Below are 17,704 nucleotides of genomic sequence, written 5' to 3'. Positions count from 1 at the left end.
ATGCTTGCACTCAATGTTAGTTAATCTCAATGCATTTTGATGACTGTTGTCGCTCTCTAGTTGGTCGCTTCCCAGTCTTTTGCTAGCCTTCACTTGTACTAAGTGGGAATACTGCTTGTGCATCCACTTCCATAAACCCAAAGTTGGTCCATATGAGTCCACCATACCTACCTATATGCGGTATCTATCTGCCGTTCCAAGTAAATTTGCATGTGCCACTCTCTAAACCTTCAAGAAATAATCCGTTTTGCATGCCCGAACCGCTCATGTGCTGACAGTGGGCTATTGGTATCTTCCATGCTAGGCGTGTTATCCTCGATATGTGTTTATTCACTATCATTCACGAGAAAGGGGCCGGTAATTGGAATTCCTAGTTCCATGCTCAAATCAAAAAGATAATTGCAAACAAAACTCCCCCAGGATTGATGTTGGTATGGATGGTACCCGAGGATTCGGCTAGCCGTGGAGTGTGATTGATTGGTGGTGGGGGATTCAAAACTTTACTTTTCTGTTTGGGAACCGCCTATAGCATGTGTAGCGTGGAATATGTTGAGAACTCTTAGTCATTACGTTGACAATGAAATCATGCCACCCAAAATTATTATCTCTGTTTTAAAAGCTTGAGTTGTGGCACCTCTGCAAACCAATGCTTCCCTCTGCGAAGGGCTTGTCTATTTATGTTCCTGTTGAGTCATCCTCCTCTTACAAAAGCACCAATTAGAGAGCACCTCTGTCGTTTTTATGCTTTGCTTTTAACTGTGTTGAGTATGACTGTGACTGGATCTTCTTTGCCATGAGTTACAATGTTTAGTCAGCCCTTGGTGTTTGAAGGTGCTCTGCATTTATGTTTTGCGGTCTCAGAAAGAGCTAGCGAGATACCATCTATTCGTACTGCTTCATGATTGTCTTGATTGAAGTGTTGATGTTTGAGACTTATTATTATTTGCTCGCTAGTTGATTATGCCATTGATATGAGTTTACCGTGAGACCTAGATGTCATTTGCTTATGTGGTTTGCTTGTGATCTTGCTGAAATTCTGGTTATGAGTTAGACATAGTTGCAACCACAAGATCAAACAATGTTCGTCAAAGTTTTTCTTTTGTCTCTTTCAATTTGTCAACTGAATTGCTTGAGGACAAGCAAGGCTTTAAGCTTGGGGGAGTTGATACGTCTCTGTCGTATCTACTTTTCTGAACTCTTTTGTCCTTGTTTTCGACTCTAATTTGCATGATCTGAATGGAACTAACCCGGACTAACGTTGTTTTCAGCAGAATTGCCATGGTGTTGTTTTTGTGCAGAAATAAAAGTTCTCGGAATGACCTGAAAATTTACGGAGAATTTTTCTGGAATTAATGAAAAATACCTGCGCAAAGATCCACCGGAGGAGGTGAGCTAGTGGGCCACAAGCCCCTGGGCCGCGGCCACCCCCCCCCCCCCCCGGTCGCACCGTGAGGGCTTGTGGGGCCCACGAGGCTCCACCGCCTCCAAACTCAGCTCTCTATATTCCGTTTCGCCCAGAAAAAAATCAGGGAGAAGGATTCATCGCATTTTACGATACGGAGGCGCCGCCACCTCCTGTTCTTCATCTGGAGGGCAGATCTGGAGTCCGTTCTGGGCTCCGGAGAGGGGAAATCGTTGCCATCGTCATCATCAACCTTCCTCCATCAACAATTCCATGATGCTCTTCACCGTTCTGAGTAATCTCATCGTAGGCTTGCTGGACGGTGATGAGTTGGATGAGACCTATCATGTAATCGAGTTAGTTTTGACGGGGATTGATCCCTAGTATCCACTATGTTCTGAGATTGATGTTGCTACAACTTGGCTATGCTTAATACTTGTCACTAGGGCCCGAGTGCCATGATTTCAGATCTGAACCTATTATGTGGTCGCCAATATATGTGTGATTTAGATCCTATCTTGCAAGTTGTAGTCACCTACTATGTGTTATTACCCGGCAACCCCGCAGTGACAATAGCCGAAACCACTCCCGGAGATGACCATAGTATGAGGAGTTCATGTATTCACCACGTGTTAATGCGTTGGTCCGGTTCTTTATTAAAAGGAGAACCTTAATATCCCGTAGTTTCCATGAGGACCCCGCTGCCACAGGAGGGATGGACAATAGATGTCATGCAAGTTCTTTTCCCTAAGCACGTATGACTACATACGGAATACATGCCTACATTAGATTGACGAACGGGAGCTAGTTACTTATCTCTCTGTGTTATAGTTGTTACATGATGAATCACATCCGGCATACTCATACATCATCGGTCCACAGCCTACGAGTATTTTACTACTGGTCCTTTCTATGCTACTTTGCTGCTACTGCTGTCGCTACTGTTGTTACTCTGTTGCTACTGCTGTTACTTGGTACTATTGTCACTACTGTTGTTACTTGCTACTTTGTTGTTCCTTGCTGCAACACTTTTACTGGCGCCATTGATACAACAAGTTAGGAATAGTCTGCCGTCTGTTAGGGCATATTTCTCCTAAGTGGTGTTAGTGATTGATGACAATTGTTGTGCGGACTAATATTGTGTCGTGAGCATTTCAGAATATTCTCTTCTAGGCACAAGATGACTCGACGCTCCTCGGAGGATCTCGAAGACGGATTTTCTTCTGCATTTCTCTTCCTAGTTTGAGTCATAGGAAAGTCTTCTTCCAAGAGGGGGTCCGCGTCGGAAAGGTTTGGGTGGAATCCTCACGCACACACCTCATGCACCCACCTATATTTTAGCTTCAATGGAGCACCATTGTGTTTTCCTTGCCTATGTGAAAAAGGGTAAGCGGTAGTACCGCTCTCAGAGCGGTAGTAAATTTTTACTACCGCTCCAGGAGCGGTACTACCGTCCCAGGTGCGGTAGTAAACTTTTACTACCGCTCCAGGAGCGGTACTACCGCCCGAAGAACGGTAGTAGTTTTTTACTACCGCTCGAAGGGCGGTACTACCACCCTCAGTGCGGTAGTATTATTTTACTACCGCACCGACGGGATTTTTCTCGCATACTTTCCCATGGAGGGGGTGGCACGGTAGTACCCCCCCGGTACTACCGTGGTTAGTGAGGAGCTGAGCGGTAGTACCGCTCTGGGAAGCGGTAGTACCGCTCGAGGAGCGGTAGTACCGCTCGTGCATTTATGTGGTAGGTGGGTAACGGTTGGATCTTCCCCCTCCACTATATAAATGCATCTTCTTCTTCCTAGAGCCCACCTTTATCCTCTCTAAGCTCCATTGTTGCTCCACAAGCTCATTTTAGCCCGATCTCTCTCCCTAGCCAATCAACCTTGTTGATCTTCTCGGGATTGCTTGAGAAGGCCTTGATCCACACTTCCACCAAAGGATGTTTGATTCCCCCTACTAATCCCTTGCAGATCTTGTTACTCTTGGGTGTTATAGCATCCTAGACGGTTGAGGTCACCTCGGAGCCACATTCCATTGTGGTGAAGCTCCGTGGTCTCGTTGGGAGCCTCCAAGCTTTGTGTGGAGATTGCCCCAACCTTGTTTGTAAAGGTTCGGTCGCTGCCTTCAAGAGCACCTATAGTGGAATCACGGTACCTTGCATTGTGCGAGGGCGTGAGGAAATACGGTGGCCCTAGCGGCTTATTGGGGAGCATTGTGCCTCCACACCGCTCCAACGGAGACGTACTTCCTGTCAAAGGGAAGGAACTTCGGTAACACATCCTCGTTTTCATCGGTTCCACTTGTGGTTATCTCTTACCTTTACTTTGTATTTGTTTGTGTTGTAGAGTATCTCCTACGTGCTTCTGTACTCGTTGCTAAGTAGCATCATATAGGTTGTCCTCCTAGTGTCATGTTAGTGAACCTTTATGATTGCTACTCCGTATTTATTTAGAAAATCTAAAAATTGGTAGTTGCCTATTCAACCCCCCCCCCTCTAGTCAACCATATCGATCCTTTCAATTGGTATCAGAGCCACGTCTCTTTATTAAGGGTTTCACCACCCGAAGAGTATGGAAGGCGAAGAGGGAGTTCCCCATGAGCAACCCGAGGCCATGAACTTGACTTCGGTCACAAGGGACGACTTGAATACGGCTATGGCCGCCATCAAGACGTCCTTGACGAACGAAGTCAATACCATGCTTAAAGAGTTAATTGAGGGAATTAAAAGTCCACCCGAACCGGCGTTAGTGGTTAAACCCATCATCACCAATTCGGAGGCCAATTCCTCTAAGGAAGCAGCTAAAGGTATGCGACCTTCCTCATCTCTAGAAAAGGATGGGACTGGAACCTATGCCTCAGTTCCACCTCCCATGGTCTATGGAGGACTTGTTCCCACACCGCGTCTTAATCTTGTTGGTCCTCCTCCTAAGCTTGTTAAGGGTGATTTTGCTAACTGGGTGTTTTCTATTAAGTCTCATTTGAATCACAGCTCAACAAACTTATGGAGAATCATCGAGCAAGGCTACTATCCTCATGACCCAAGCAACCTCACTCCAAGAGAAGAAGCGGACAATCAATATAATCACTCCGCGTTGTTTATTCTACAGTCCGCAGTACCGCCTGAAGATCTTCCTCACTTGCGCCCCTTCTCTCTGGCCAAGGACTGTTGGGAGCACATTATGGTGCTATGCAAGGGAAGCTCTAGCATTCAACGGTCAAACTATGAAGTGGTACTTGATAAGGCCGATGAGTTTGTAATGAAGGAAGATGAGGACCCTCGTGATCTCTATCGGAGGGTGACTGCTATTGTTGTTGCTCTCAAGGATCATGGGAGCAACAATGTGGATGACACATGGGTCAAGCGCAAGTTTCTTAAGGCCATCATGCCTTTCAACAAAGCCATGTCATCAGTCATTCGCCAACGACCAGATTTCCACTCCTTGTCTTCCAGTGAGGTGTTGGATGAATTCATTGCAATGTCAATCATGAACGAGACCGCTGACAATGCACTTGCTCGAGTTCGGTCAAAGACAGCTTCACCTAACCTTGCTTTGAAGGCAAAGGCTGCTTCTGAAGAAGAAGAGGAGGATGAGGAAGAGGAGAGCTGTCCTGAAGACACTAAGTATGCTTATCATGAGCACATGGCTCTTGCGTCGAGGCAATTCTGGGGCAACAAGAGGAACTCAAGACCCAACTTCACCAAGAACAACTCAAGTGGGTTCAAACCCAAGCAACGAGTGAGGACATGCTATAACTGTGGTAATGTGAGCCATTTCGTGGCAGAATGTCCTTATGAGAAGACGGAAGACAATGCAAGCAAGCTCATTCGCAAAGACAAAACAAAGTCATTCCCAAGCAAGAACAACTTTGTCAAGAAACCCCATCCAAAGGGTATGGTGGCACTTGAAGAGTACCCCTCCGGTGATAATGATGATATGGTGGCAACTGTGACTATCGCTATTGCCACTCCTTCTCCCAAGAAGGTGTCCCTCTTCAACGCCCCCAACGATAATCACATCGCCAAGTGCCTCATGGCCAAAGGTATCACTCAGGTAAGACCCAGCATTAAGACCAACATCACTAGTGCTCCCTCATTGTTGAATTGTGTTGATGATAGTGATGTTGTGGAACTTAATGAGCATGATCTTGACAAATTTCTGTGTACTATCAAAGGAGAAACCAACAGGCACTTTTTTGCCCTTTTGGAACAATTGGGTGAGGCTAATGACCTCATCGAGTCTCATGAGGAGACCATCTCCGAGATGCAAGGTCATAGTCATGACTATGCCGATGAGATTGCTGAACTTTCTATTGCTCTAGAAACGGAGCGCACTCTTCATTTGGCTCCTGAGGAGTCATACAACAATGACTGCGCTAAATTGCAAAAGAAACTAGATCATGCTACGGTTCTTACTCGTATGCTTAAGTCTGAAAAGGATGCTCTTGGGGTTGACCATGACAGACTCCAAATGGAGTTTAACACACTTGACAAGGCTCACAAGGTCTTGAAAGGTAGTCATTTCTCCGTGAAAGAGTCTCATGATCAACTTGAAGCAAAGCTTACCAAGGAAATCTCTACTTGTCCTCCTTTTGTTTTAATTGATAATGCTTGTACGACTAACCCTTGTTGTGAGCATGTACATCTTGTGGAGGAAAATGCCAAGTTGAAGGATAAACTTGAGAAGGGCCTTGTGTCATGCATCCAAGGCAAGAAGAGCCTGAACCACCTTTTGAGCAATCAAAAGGGTGTGGTAGGAAAGGATGGGCTTGGACTTACATCTAAGTCTAAAAGAAAAAGAAAGAACAGGAACAACAGATCCCCCACCCTCATGGACATCTTTGTCAAAGAGGGTGAAGGGACTCAGGAGGTGAACAGGAACAAGTTGGAAAATGGGAGCATCAAGAAGGGCAAAACCATTCCTACCAACACAGCCGGCAAACTAAATCCTTCCTATGTTTATGCCATATTTATTGGTTCTTACTATGAGTACATTGAATGTGCTATTTGGGTTCCTAAGACCCTTGTCTCTAACATTAAAGGACCCATTCAAAAATGGGTACCTAAAACCAAGCCTTGATCTATTGCAGGAGTTTGCTTTCGGAGGGGTGTCATGGTTGCTCGATAGTGGAGCAACAAATCATATGACCGGAAGCAAGGACTTAGTGGTGGATGTGCATCCTTCCCCATCTATGCCCACCCATGACCAATTCGCCGATGCATCATCGTCAAAGGTATTGGGATTTGGTAAGGTGGTCATCTCTCAAGAGTTATCTATTGAGAAGGTCATGCTTGTTGAGTCCCTTGCTTATAATTTACTTTCGGTTCGTCAACTTGCAATTATGGGCTTTTCCACATTCTTTAATCTTGATACTGTGGTCCTTTTGTGGAGCAAGACTCTTAAAGTAGCCTATGTTGGACATGTCGAAAATGGTCTCTATGTGGTGAACTTTTCAAAGCGACCCACTAAGACTGTGACATATCTAATGGCTAAAGTTGATGTGGGCTGGCTGTGGCATCGCCGACTAGCTCATGTCAATATGAGATATTTGCAAAGTCTCCTTAAAGGGGGCCATATTCGTGGACTAACAAATGTGAGTTTTGCCAGAGATCGTGCTTGCACTTCCTGCATTGAAGGAAAAATCCATGAAACTGCTCATCGTCCAACGACTCTCATTTACACTAAGAGACCGTTGGAGCTCCTTCATATGGATCTCTTCGGTCCCCCATCATTTGATAGTCTTGGGGGCAGAAAGTACTGCTTGGTGATTGTTGATGATTACTCAAGATACACTTGGGTATATTTCTTCAAGAGGAAGAGTGAGACTCAACAGACTGTTATCAACTTTGCTAATGAAGCTCAACGTCAACATGAAGCAAAGATTTTGATGATTAGAAATGACAACGGCACCGAGTTCAAGAACTACACCTTGGATGAGTTTCTAGGTGATGAGGGAATAAAACATCAATATTCAGCACCATATACCCCTCAACAAAATGGTGTGGCGGAAAGGAAGAACCGGACACTGATGGACGCTGCAAGAACGATGATGGCGGAATTCAAATCTCCATATAGCTTTTGGGCCGAAGCCATCAACACAGCATGTCATGCGTCCAATCGGCTCTATATCCGCAAAGGCTTGAACAAGACCCCATATGAGATTCTCACCGGAAACAAACCCAATCTCAAGTACTTCCGGGTATTCGGGTGTAAGTGTTTCATTCTCAAGAAAGGTGCACGTTTAGCTAAATTTGATTCTAGAGCACATGAGGGCATCTTTGTTGGTTATGCTACAAACTCTCATGCTTACCGTGTCCTCAACAAGTCCACCGGACTCATTGAGGAGACGTGTAATGTGGAGTTTGATGAAAATAATGGCTCCCAAGTGGAGCAAAGTGGTCTTTCTGATGTAGGTGATGAAATTCCTCCCCAAGCCATAAGAAGAATGGGGATTGGTCAAATACTCCACATTGAGGAACCCCTTGTGGCCGAAGGAGAAGGACAATGCTCTACTCAAGTGGAGCCATCATCCTCACAAGTCCCACACGCTTCCAATGAACAAAGAGAAGACCCTCAACAAGTTGAACAAACTCAAGATCAAGACCAAGTACCTAAAGATGGTGACGTGTCCCATGAAGTACAAGCACTCACCCAAGGTTCCGAACCGGCTCAAGATCAAGATCAAGTGCAACCACATGATCCAGACCAAATAGAAGCACAAGATCAAGATCAAGAGCAACCACAAGAACAAGGACAAACTAGTGAACCTGCTTAAGATGAAGATCAAGTTGATCAGGATGCTGTCTCCCAATTCCCTTCTGCGGCGCCAAAAAGGGGTACTGGTTCCAAGGGAGGATCAAAACGCAAGGGCAAGCAAAGCAATCAAGTCGATGTTCCCCAGTTATCCAATGAAGAACTCTTGGAGCGTCGCACAGCCAAGATTGCGAACAAGCTGAGAGTCAAGTCACATCTTATGAAGAATGTATTTGGTAGTTTGAAAAGGGGAGTATCCACTCATCGACAAATTTGGAATTATTGTGACCATCATGCGTTTGTTTCGTATTGTGAACCTCAACTGGTACAGGAAGCGCTCGATGATGATGATTGGCTTATGGCCATGCATGAAGAACTCAACAACTTCGAGCGCAATCAAGTATGGGATTTAGTGCCAAGGACAAAGGAGGAACATAATGTCATCGGGACCAAATGGATCTTAAAAAACAAGCAAGATGCCAATGGGATTGTGATTAGAAACAAGGCAAGATTGGTGGCTCAAGGCTACTCCCAAGTCGAGGGTATCGACTACGGTGAAACCTTTGCCCCTGTTGCTCGTCTAGAATCTATTCGCATGATGCTTGCATTTGCTTCTCATCATAATTTCAAAATATAACAAATGGATGTGAAAAGTGCCTTTCTTAATGGTCCTTTAAATGAGTTGGTCTATGTCAAACAACCCCCGGGGTTCGAACATCCCAAGCTCCCCAATCATGTGTACAAACTTAATAAGGCACTCTATGGCCTTAAACAAGCCCCACATGCGTGGTATGAGTATCTTACTGAGTTGTTACAAGATTGTGGGTTTGAAATTGGGAAGCTTGATCCCACTCTTTTTACTAAGAGGGTCAAAGGGGATTCGTTCATATGCCAACTATATGTTGATGACATCATTTTTGGTTCTCCTAACGAATCTTTCAATGAAGAATTTGCTGCACTAATGACCGAGAAATTTGAGATGTCCATGATGGGAGAGTTGAAGTTCTTCCTTGGCTTAGAGATTAAACAAGGCCTAGAAGGGACCTTCATCAAACAATCCAAGTACACTCAAGACATGCTCAAACGGTTCGAGCTTGAAGATGTCAAGCCGGTGAAGTTCCCCATGCCAACAAGATGCAAGCTTGACAGTGATCCCAATGGTAAAGCAGTGGATCAAAAGGTATATCGCTCCATGATTGGATCCCTCCTTTACCTTTGTGCATCTAGACCAGATATCATGTTGAGTGTAGGGATTTGTGCATGCTTTCAATCCGCACCAAAGGAAAGTCATTACATGGCTGTCAAACGAATCTTTCGATATTTGGCTCATACCCCAAACTTTGGTCTATGGTATCCCAAAGGAGCAAACTTTAACCTAGTAGGCTATTCTAACTCAGATTGGGCAGGAGACTGTGTGGAGAGGGAGTCAACCTCTGGAGGATGCCAATTCCTTGGTCGTTCACTGGTAAGTTGGTCTTCAAAGAAGCAGAATTATGTCTCACTATCCTCCACCGAAGCTGAGTATGTAGCAGCTGCAAGTTGTTGTGCCCGGTTGCTATGGATGAGGCAAACTTTAAAGGACTACGGTGTCACTTGTGACAAAGTGCCTCTCCTATGTGACAATCAAAGTGTTATCAATATTTCTCTCAATCCAGTTCAACACAGCAAGACCAAGCACATTGATATTCGCCATCACTTCATTCGTGAACATATCAAGCTAGGTGATACTAAGATTCACTTCATCAACACTGAAGAGCAACTTGCAGATATTTTCACTAAGCCCCTAGATGAAGCAAGGTTTCGGGAGTTAAGGCATGAGCTAAATATCATTGATTCAAGTAATGTGGACTGAAACTAGGCACTTTGCACCTCACTCTACATTACATCTTGCTCTAGATGTAGGCATGGACATAGGGGGAGTGTTGTTCTCTCAATGAACTTTCCCTCCCCCCATTATGCATAAATCGATCAAGTCTTTCACGTTGGCCATCACCAAATGGCACTTGTGCTTCAAAGACGAGATATGGTCATGAACCCAAGGATAATTCTTCGCGGTGTCATACCATTTGTCTCAAACATAGGTCGCCTCGGCCACCGCCCTCTCCCCTAGAGACTCTGTGTTGTTTCTGTTCGTTCGGTGTGTCTTTCTTGCCTCCGAGTTTTGTTTTCTCTTGGCTTGATCAAGTTTTTGCACCACCTAAGGAGTAGAGAGTTCATTTTGTGACCATTTTGTGACTTCAAGCACGGTACTACCGCCCCCAGCACGGTAGTAAAATTTTACTACCGCTGGGGGAGCGGTACTACCGCTCACCATGCGGTACTACCGCCCCCAGCACGGTACTAATTTTTTACTACCACTGTGGGTGCGGTACTACCGCATGTAGAGTGGTACTACCGCGATGACTGCGGTACTACCGCACCGCCTCGCCTAGGGGACTATTTAAAGGGCCGGGAGGCCTTTCTCTTTTCCCCTCAGCCCCGAGTTCTTCCCTGTCTCTCTCTCTCCTCTCCTCAAAAACTGCCCTAAGGCATCGTCGGATCTCCCTATCCAGCCATCGTCCTCCGATTCCGACCGGTGGGACTCTTCCCCACGCGCCATGGACACCGGTACTGCCCCTCATCTGCACTCTTATGCTTTGTTCGTTGCTTCAATCTAGGGTTAGGGCATATGCTCTCATGGCATCGTGATTGGGATTTAGTGGCAGCTTTTTGGTAATATGATTCCTTGCATAGGTGGTGTGTGTGCCTAGGCCTGCATTGGATCCAGATCTACGGTTTTCAATCTACTCCACAAATTTTCCCTGTCAAATTTGCTTAGATCTGTGATTAGGTCGTCCCGTGCGGTACTACCGCCCCTCGTGGCGCGGTACTACCGCTCCCCTTTGTGCACACACACTGATCTATTGTGTTTTATGGGGTTTTTTGTCTTTCTTCTTCATTGCCTTGACTTGTTTCTCCCTTCTTTCGTGTTTTGTGTGTTGTTTGTGTGTCCCAGGTGGTGGTTCCCGTCGTTCCAACCCGTCTTGCACTGCCAGTTCCAAGCGACCTTCCTCTGATCCATCTGAAGGCTCCAATGCCCCCAAGCGCTCGTTCAAGAAGCCTGCTCCAAAGAAGCCCTCAGTCAACTGGAAAACTATGTCGCTTGCCGAGTTCCAACACCGTCGCAAGCTCAACCCATATGCCAACAATAGGGAGGATTTCCCTGGCGGTGAACTATTTTGGAATCGCGATCAATTCTCAATCTATGAAGACATTCTCAGATCAAAGAAGAACCTCTATGTCCTGGTGTAGTGGATTGATCTTGAACATTTGAGGAAGGACATGTCTTATTTTGGGGAGGCCATTGCTATGGTGGAGCAGCTTCAGATTGCGGACCTCATCTCATTTCACCAGGATTTTGATATTTCCATTGTAGCTCACTTCTTTGCTACTGTGCACTTTCACCATGATGACGCTCGTACTATGACTTGGATGACAAATGGAATGCAGCTGACTGCTACCTGGAAAGACTTCATGGATCTTCTTCAGGTCAGGGATGAGGGCCTCACTACTGTTGTTGGCTTGCGCCCCCATGCCAAGGCTCAAGCCGCTCCAAAGGAGAAGCTGCTCACATACCTCTTTGTGAAGCAAACCCCCACTGGCGAGGTATCCTATGTCATGAACCCTTTCTTGGATGTGATGCACCGGATTTTTCGCAACACGTTGTTTCCCAGGGTTGGCAACAAGGACCAGGTGCACTCTTACCTGGTAGACATGCTTCTCATGTGTCAGAAAACGAAGAATCGTCAGTGTCAGCCCCTTGATGTTTCTCATGTCATGTGGACTGAACTCTACTCTGCAGTCATTAACCGTAAGGTTTCAATCTACGGTCCCTACCTATTCTACTTTATCAAGGTCTCTTGGACCAAGACCTTCCCCGGTGCTGAGTTTGTTGCTCCTGATTGGGTCCGCTATGAGCCCATCACGCTGTGTCAGAAAGACAAATGGGCCAACACCTCCTCTCGTCAGGCTGCCCCAAGGGATTCTGATGACGATCTGCCAGGCGCTGAGGATGAGGCCCCTTCAGAGGCTCCTCGACAGGGTGAGGGTTCCCACACATCTGCGAAACCGTCTTGGGCCACACGGCTCACTAACAGGATGAAGACCTTGTTCTGTATGCAGGCCAAGGGCCAGTACAGCACACATGTTGCTCAGAAGGAGAGTCGCCAGCGCGACAAGTTGATCATGAGGAAGCTTGACATACCCTTCTCCAGCGGTTCTGAGAGTGAGATCACCCCCGAGGCTGCATGGATGGAGAAGCATCGACTTCAGTGGGTTGCATCTGAGGAGGACACCAACGATGGCTCAGATGAGGAGTATCGTGATGAGGAGGACACCGACTGATGTTTCTACCACCTGGGTGTTAGGGCTCCTCTCTGCCTTTTTGGTGTTTCGATGCCAAAGGGGGAGAGAGTGTAGGATTTGCTCATTCTCTAGTTTTTCTGGTCTATTGGTTTGATAAAACTTTGTTGCTTTCGTTTGCTACCTTTGCTTTATGGTTGAGACTGAGTCATCAGATCCTATCTTAATGTGAGATATCTGTTTTATCTTGCTTATCTTCTGTCTCAGTATTATCAGTTATTCCTATTATTATTAACATGTGAGACATAGTATCTTGTGCCAGTATTCCTTTGCTCACATGCTTTGCCATGCTTCAATATTCTTCATCCCTCATACGTATGTAGTAAGGATGGCTTAGTCTATATAATCTAGGGGGAGTGTTCTCTCTCTGGTTAGTTGTTGGTATGCACATACCCAGAGGAAAATAGCCCCCTTGTGATATCTTTTAAGTTTGCATATGCCTATCTCTATTTTTCTGTGCAAATCCAACATTGTCATCAATCCACCAAAAAGGGGGAGATTGTTAGGGCATATTTCTCCTAAGTGGTTTTAGTGATTGATGACAATTGTTGTGCGGACTAATCTTGTGTCCTCAGCATTTCAGAATATTCTCTTCTAGGCACAAGATGACTCGACGCCCCTCGGAGGATCTCAAAGACGGATTTTCTTCTGCATTACTCTTCCTAGTTTGAGTCATAGGAAAGTCTTCTTCCAAGAGGGGGTCCGCGTCGGAAAGGTTTGGGTGGAATCCTCACGCACACACCTCATGCAGCCACCCATATTTTAGCTTCAATGGAGCACCATTGTGTTTTCCTTGCCTATGTGAAAAAGGGTAAGCGGTAGTACCGCTGTACCAGCGGTAGTAAATTTTTACTACCGCTCCAGGAGCGGTACTACCATCCCAGGTGCGGTAATAAACTTCTACTACCGCTCCAGGAGCGGTACTACCGCCCGAAGAATGGTAGTAGTTTTTTACTACCGCTCCAAGGGCGGTACTACCGCCCTCAGTGCGGTAGTATTATTTTACTACCGCACCGACGGGCTTTTTCTCGCATACTTTCCCATGGAGGGGGTGGCACGGTAGTACCCCCCCCCCCCGGTACTACCGTGGTTGGTGAGGAGCTGAGCGGTAGTACCGCTCGTGCATTTATGTGGTAGGTGGGTAACGGTTGGATGTGCCCCCCCCCACTATATAAATGCATCTTCTTCTTCCTAGAGCCCACCTTTAACCTCTCTAAGCTCCATTGTTGCTCCACAAGCTCATTTTAGCCCGATCTCTCTCCCTTGCGGATCTTGTTACTCTTGGGTGTTAGAGCACCCTAGACGGTTGAGGTCACGTCGGAGCCACATTCCATGTTGGTGAAGCTCCGTGGTCTCGTTGGGAGCCTCCAAGCTTTGTGTGGAGATTGCCCCAACCTTATTTGTAAAGGTTCGATCGCTGCCTTCAAGAGCACCTATAGTGGAATCACGGTACCTTGCATTATGCGAGGGCGTGAGGAGAATACGGTGGCCCTAGTGGCTTATTGGGGAGCATTGTGCCTCCACACCGCTCCAAGGGAGACGTGCTTCCTGTCAAAGGGAACGAACTTCGGTAACACATCCTCGTCTTCATCGGTTCCACTTGTGGTTATCTCTTACCTTTACTTTGTATTTGTTTGTGTTGTAGAGTATCTCCTACGTGCTTCTTTACTCGTTGCTAAGTAGCATCATATAGGTTGTCCTCCTAGTGTCATGTTAGTGAACCTTTATGATTTCTACTCCGTATTTATTTAGAAAAGCTAAAAATTGGAAGTTGCCTATTCACCCCCCCCCCTCTAGTCAACCATATCGATCCTTTCACCATCAACAGACCTGTTTCTGGCACCGTTGCTATCATACCACTTTGCTACTGATACTTTGCCTGGAGACACTAATCTTTCAGGTGTGATTGAATTGACAACTCAGCTGCTAATACTTGAGAATATCCTTTCGCTTCCCCTTGTGGCGAATCAATAAATTTGGGTTAAATACTCTACCCTCAAAAACTGTTGTGATCCCTACACTTGTGGGTTATCACTATCTGTCGCCTCTGGTACTACAACTCAGCAGTCCGTCACAGTGGCATCATTTGTTCAGCACTCGTACCTTCACAGGCTTCACAGAAGTACGCCATTCATGAAACCGGGCGTCAAACAAGAGAAAAATGGGCACAGATGCACACAAGATGTTGCCCCCCAAAATGAGGAGGGATGGGACTACGAAACTCCTACTACAAAGAATCTTCGCTCATAACCAAATTAACAACATGTTTTTCAAAGGGATGGGTATTCCCGGTTCTAACGACATGTCTGAAGTAGAAGTTGAAAAGCTACTTTCTAGTAAGAAAGTAGACCCATTTGAAGCACACAAGTACAAGCATGGCCAGCCATTTCTAGTTTGCGAATACTCTGAGGAGTGTAGTTCCAATTGTCGCAAGTTATATAAATATTGCATGGACATAATGTCAGAAGGAGAATATCATAACATTCTGGAAGTGCACTACGACAATATGCATTTCTCTCTCCTTGCAGGTACATGAGTGTGGAATTCAAGGACTTGCATCTCTTCTTCAACTTCGATGAGCTTGCTGAACAAGGTCGTAAATGGAAATAACGGTAATTGTCTTGCATTCCTCTCAGGGGATTCACGGTGCACAGAACATTAGGGTGCATGCGTATATTATAGATCCTGATTTATCAAACGAATTTTTGTTAAGTAATAATGAGACACGCAAGGTTTCGATTGATCATGTCGCCAAGATCTTATTGGACTTACAAACAGGAGAATCTTTATGTGGACATATCATGAACAGTAAGTTTAATATACAAGCACGCATACATTGTTCGTCTTCCAATTTTCAACATAGTTCGTAACTTCAAGGTTTTCTTAAACTGTAGCCATCATTGGATCTTGGTTGTTATTTTACCAAAATGCAACACAGTTTACTACCTTCTCTTAAAGAGCCAAATAAGCCTCTGGATCTTAATGATCTTCAGGATTTCATGGATAGGTATTGAATTCTTTGATGTTAATATGTTGTGTTCATATCTAGTTCAAGAATTGAGTATGTGAAAATTCATCTCCATTTGCAGTGTATTGTCAAAGAACATAACTTTAGGAGGGAGATGGTTCAACCGCCAACTACCTCTGGAGCACGTGATCGTTTCTCCGGTAAGACAATGAAATCCATTATTTTTAGAAAATTCTAGTCAAATGTTCAAGTTTCAAAGTAAACCTCTTTTTAATTTCTCTCCAAAGAAAGAAAGTAACAACTTACACCGGTTATGTTGTTCCTAAGAGGGCAAATACATGATTAATATTGTACGAAAAATTTCAGTGTCCTCAACAACAACAATGGACCATCCTATGTGGATACTACATTTGTGCACACATGATGAACCTATGCAGACATGTTGATTGTGGGGCCGATGCTGACATAATAGTGTTGGAATTATGCCCTAGAGGCAATAATAAATGTATAGTTATTATTATAATTCCTGTATCAAGATAATAGTTTATTATCCATGCTATAATTGTATTGAATGAAGACTCATTTACATGTGTGGATACATAGACAAAACACCGTCCCTAGCATGCCTTTAGTTGGCTAGCCAGTTGATCAATGATAGTCAATGTCTTCTGATTATGAACAAGGTGTTGTTGCTTGATAACTGGATCACGTCATTGGGAGAATCACGTGATGGACTAGACCCAAACTAATAGACGTAGCATGTTGATCGTGTCATTTTGTTGCTACTGTTTTCTGCGTGTCAAGTATTTATTCCTATGACCATGAGATCATATAACTCACTGACACCGGAGGAATGCTTTGTGTATCAAACGTCGCAACGTAACTGGGTGACTATGAGGGTTTCCGGAATGGTCCGGAAACGAAGATTGATATATAGGATGACCTCATTTGATTACCGGAAGGTTTTCGGAGTTACCGGGAATGTACCGGGAATGACGAATGGGTTCCGGGAGTTCACCGGGGGGGGCAACCCACCCCGGGGAAGCCCATAGGCTTTGGGGAGACACACCAGCCCTTAGTGGGCTGGTGAGACAGCCCCAAGGGGACCTATGCGCCAAGAAAAGGAAATCAAAGGAAAAGAAAAAAAAAGAGGGAGGAAGTGGGAAGGGAGGGGGACTCCTCCCACCAAACCAAGTCCAACTCGGTTTGGGGGGGGGGAGTCCTCCCCCCCTTGGCTCGGCCGACCCCTTGGGAGTCCCTTGGACCCCAAGGCAAGGTCCCCCTCCCTCCTCCTATATATATGGGGCTTTTAGGGCAGATTTGAGATGATTTTCTCACGGCTGCCCGACCACATACCTCCATAGTTTTTCCTCTAGATCGCGTTTCTGCGGAGCTCGGGCGGAGCCCTGCTGAGACGAGATCATCACCAACCTCCGGAGCGCCGTCACGCTGCCGGAGAACTCTTCTACCTCTCCGTCTCTCTTGCTGGATCAAGAAGGCCGAGATCATCGTCGAGCTGTACGTGTGCTGAACGCGGAGGTGCCGTCCGTTCAGTACTAGATCGTGGGACTGATCGCGGGATTGTTCGCGGGGCGGATCGAGGGACGTGAGGACGTTCCACTACATCAACCGTGTTCTCTAACGCTTCTGCTGTACGATCTACAAGGGTACGTAGATCACTCATCCCCTCTCGTAGATGGACATCACCATGATAGGTCTTCGTGCGCGTAGGAAAATTTTTGTTTCCCATGCGACGTTCCCCAATAGTGGCATCATGAGCTAGGTTCATGCGTAGATGTCTTCTCGAGTAGAACACAAAAGGTTTTGTGGGCGGTGATGTGCGTTTTGCTGCCCTCCTTAGTCTTTTCTTGATTCCGCGGTATTGTTGGATTGAAGCGGCTTGGACCGACATTACTCGTACGCTTACGAGAGACTGGTTTCATCGTTACGAGTAATCCCCTTTGCTCAAAGATGACTGGCAAGTGACGGTTTCTCCAACTTTAGTTGAATCGGATTTGACCGAGGAGGTCCTTGGATGAGGTTAAATAGCAACTCATATATCTCCGTTGTGGTGTTTGCGTAAGTAAGATGCGATCCTACTAGATACCCTTGGTCACCACGTAAAACATGCAACAACAAAATTAGAGGACGTCTAACTTGTTTTTGCAGGGTATGATT

Source organism: Hordeum vulgare, chromosome 3H (genome assembly GCF_904849725.1).
Source record: "Hordeum vulgare subsp. vulgare chromosome 3H, MorexV3_pseudomolecules_assembly, whole genome shotgun sequence".
Classification (NCBI taxonomy): Eukaryota; Viridiplantae; Streptophyta; class Magnoliopsida; order Poales; family Poaceae; genus Hordeum; species Hordeum vulgare.
This window is presented reverse-complemented; position numbering follows the sequence as displayed.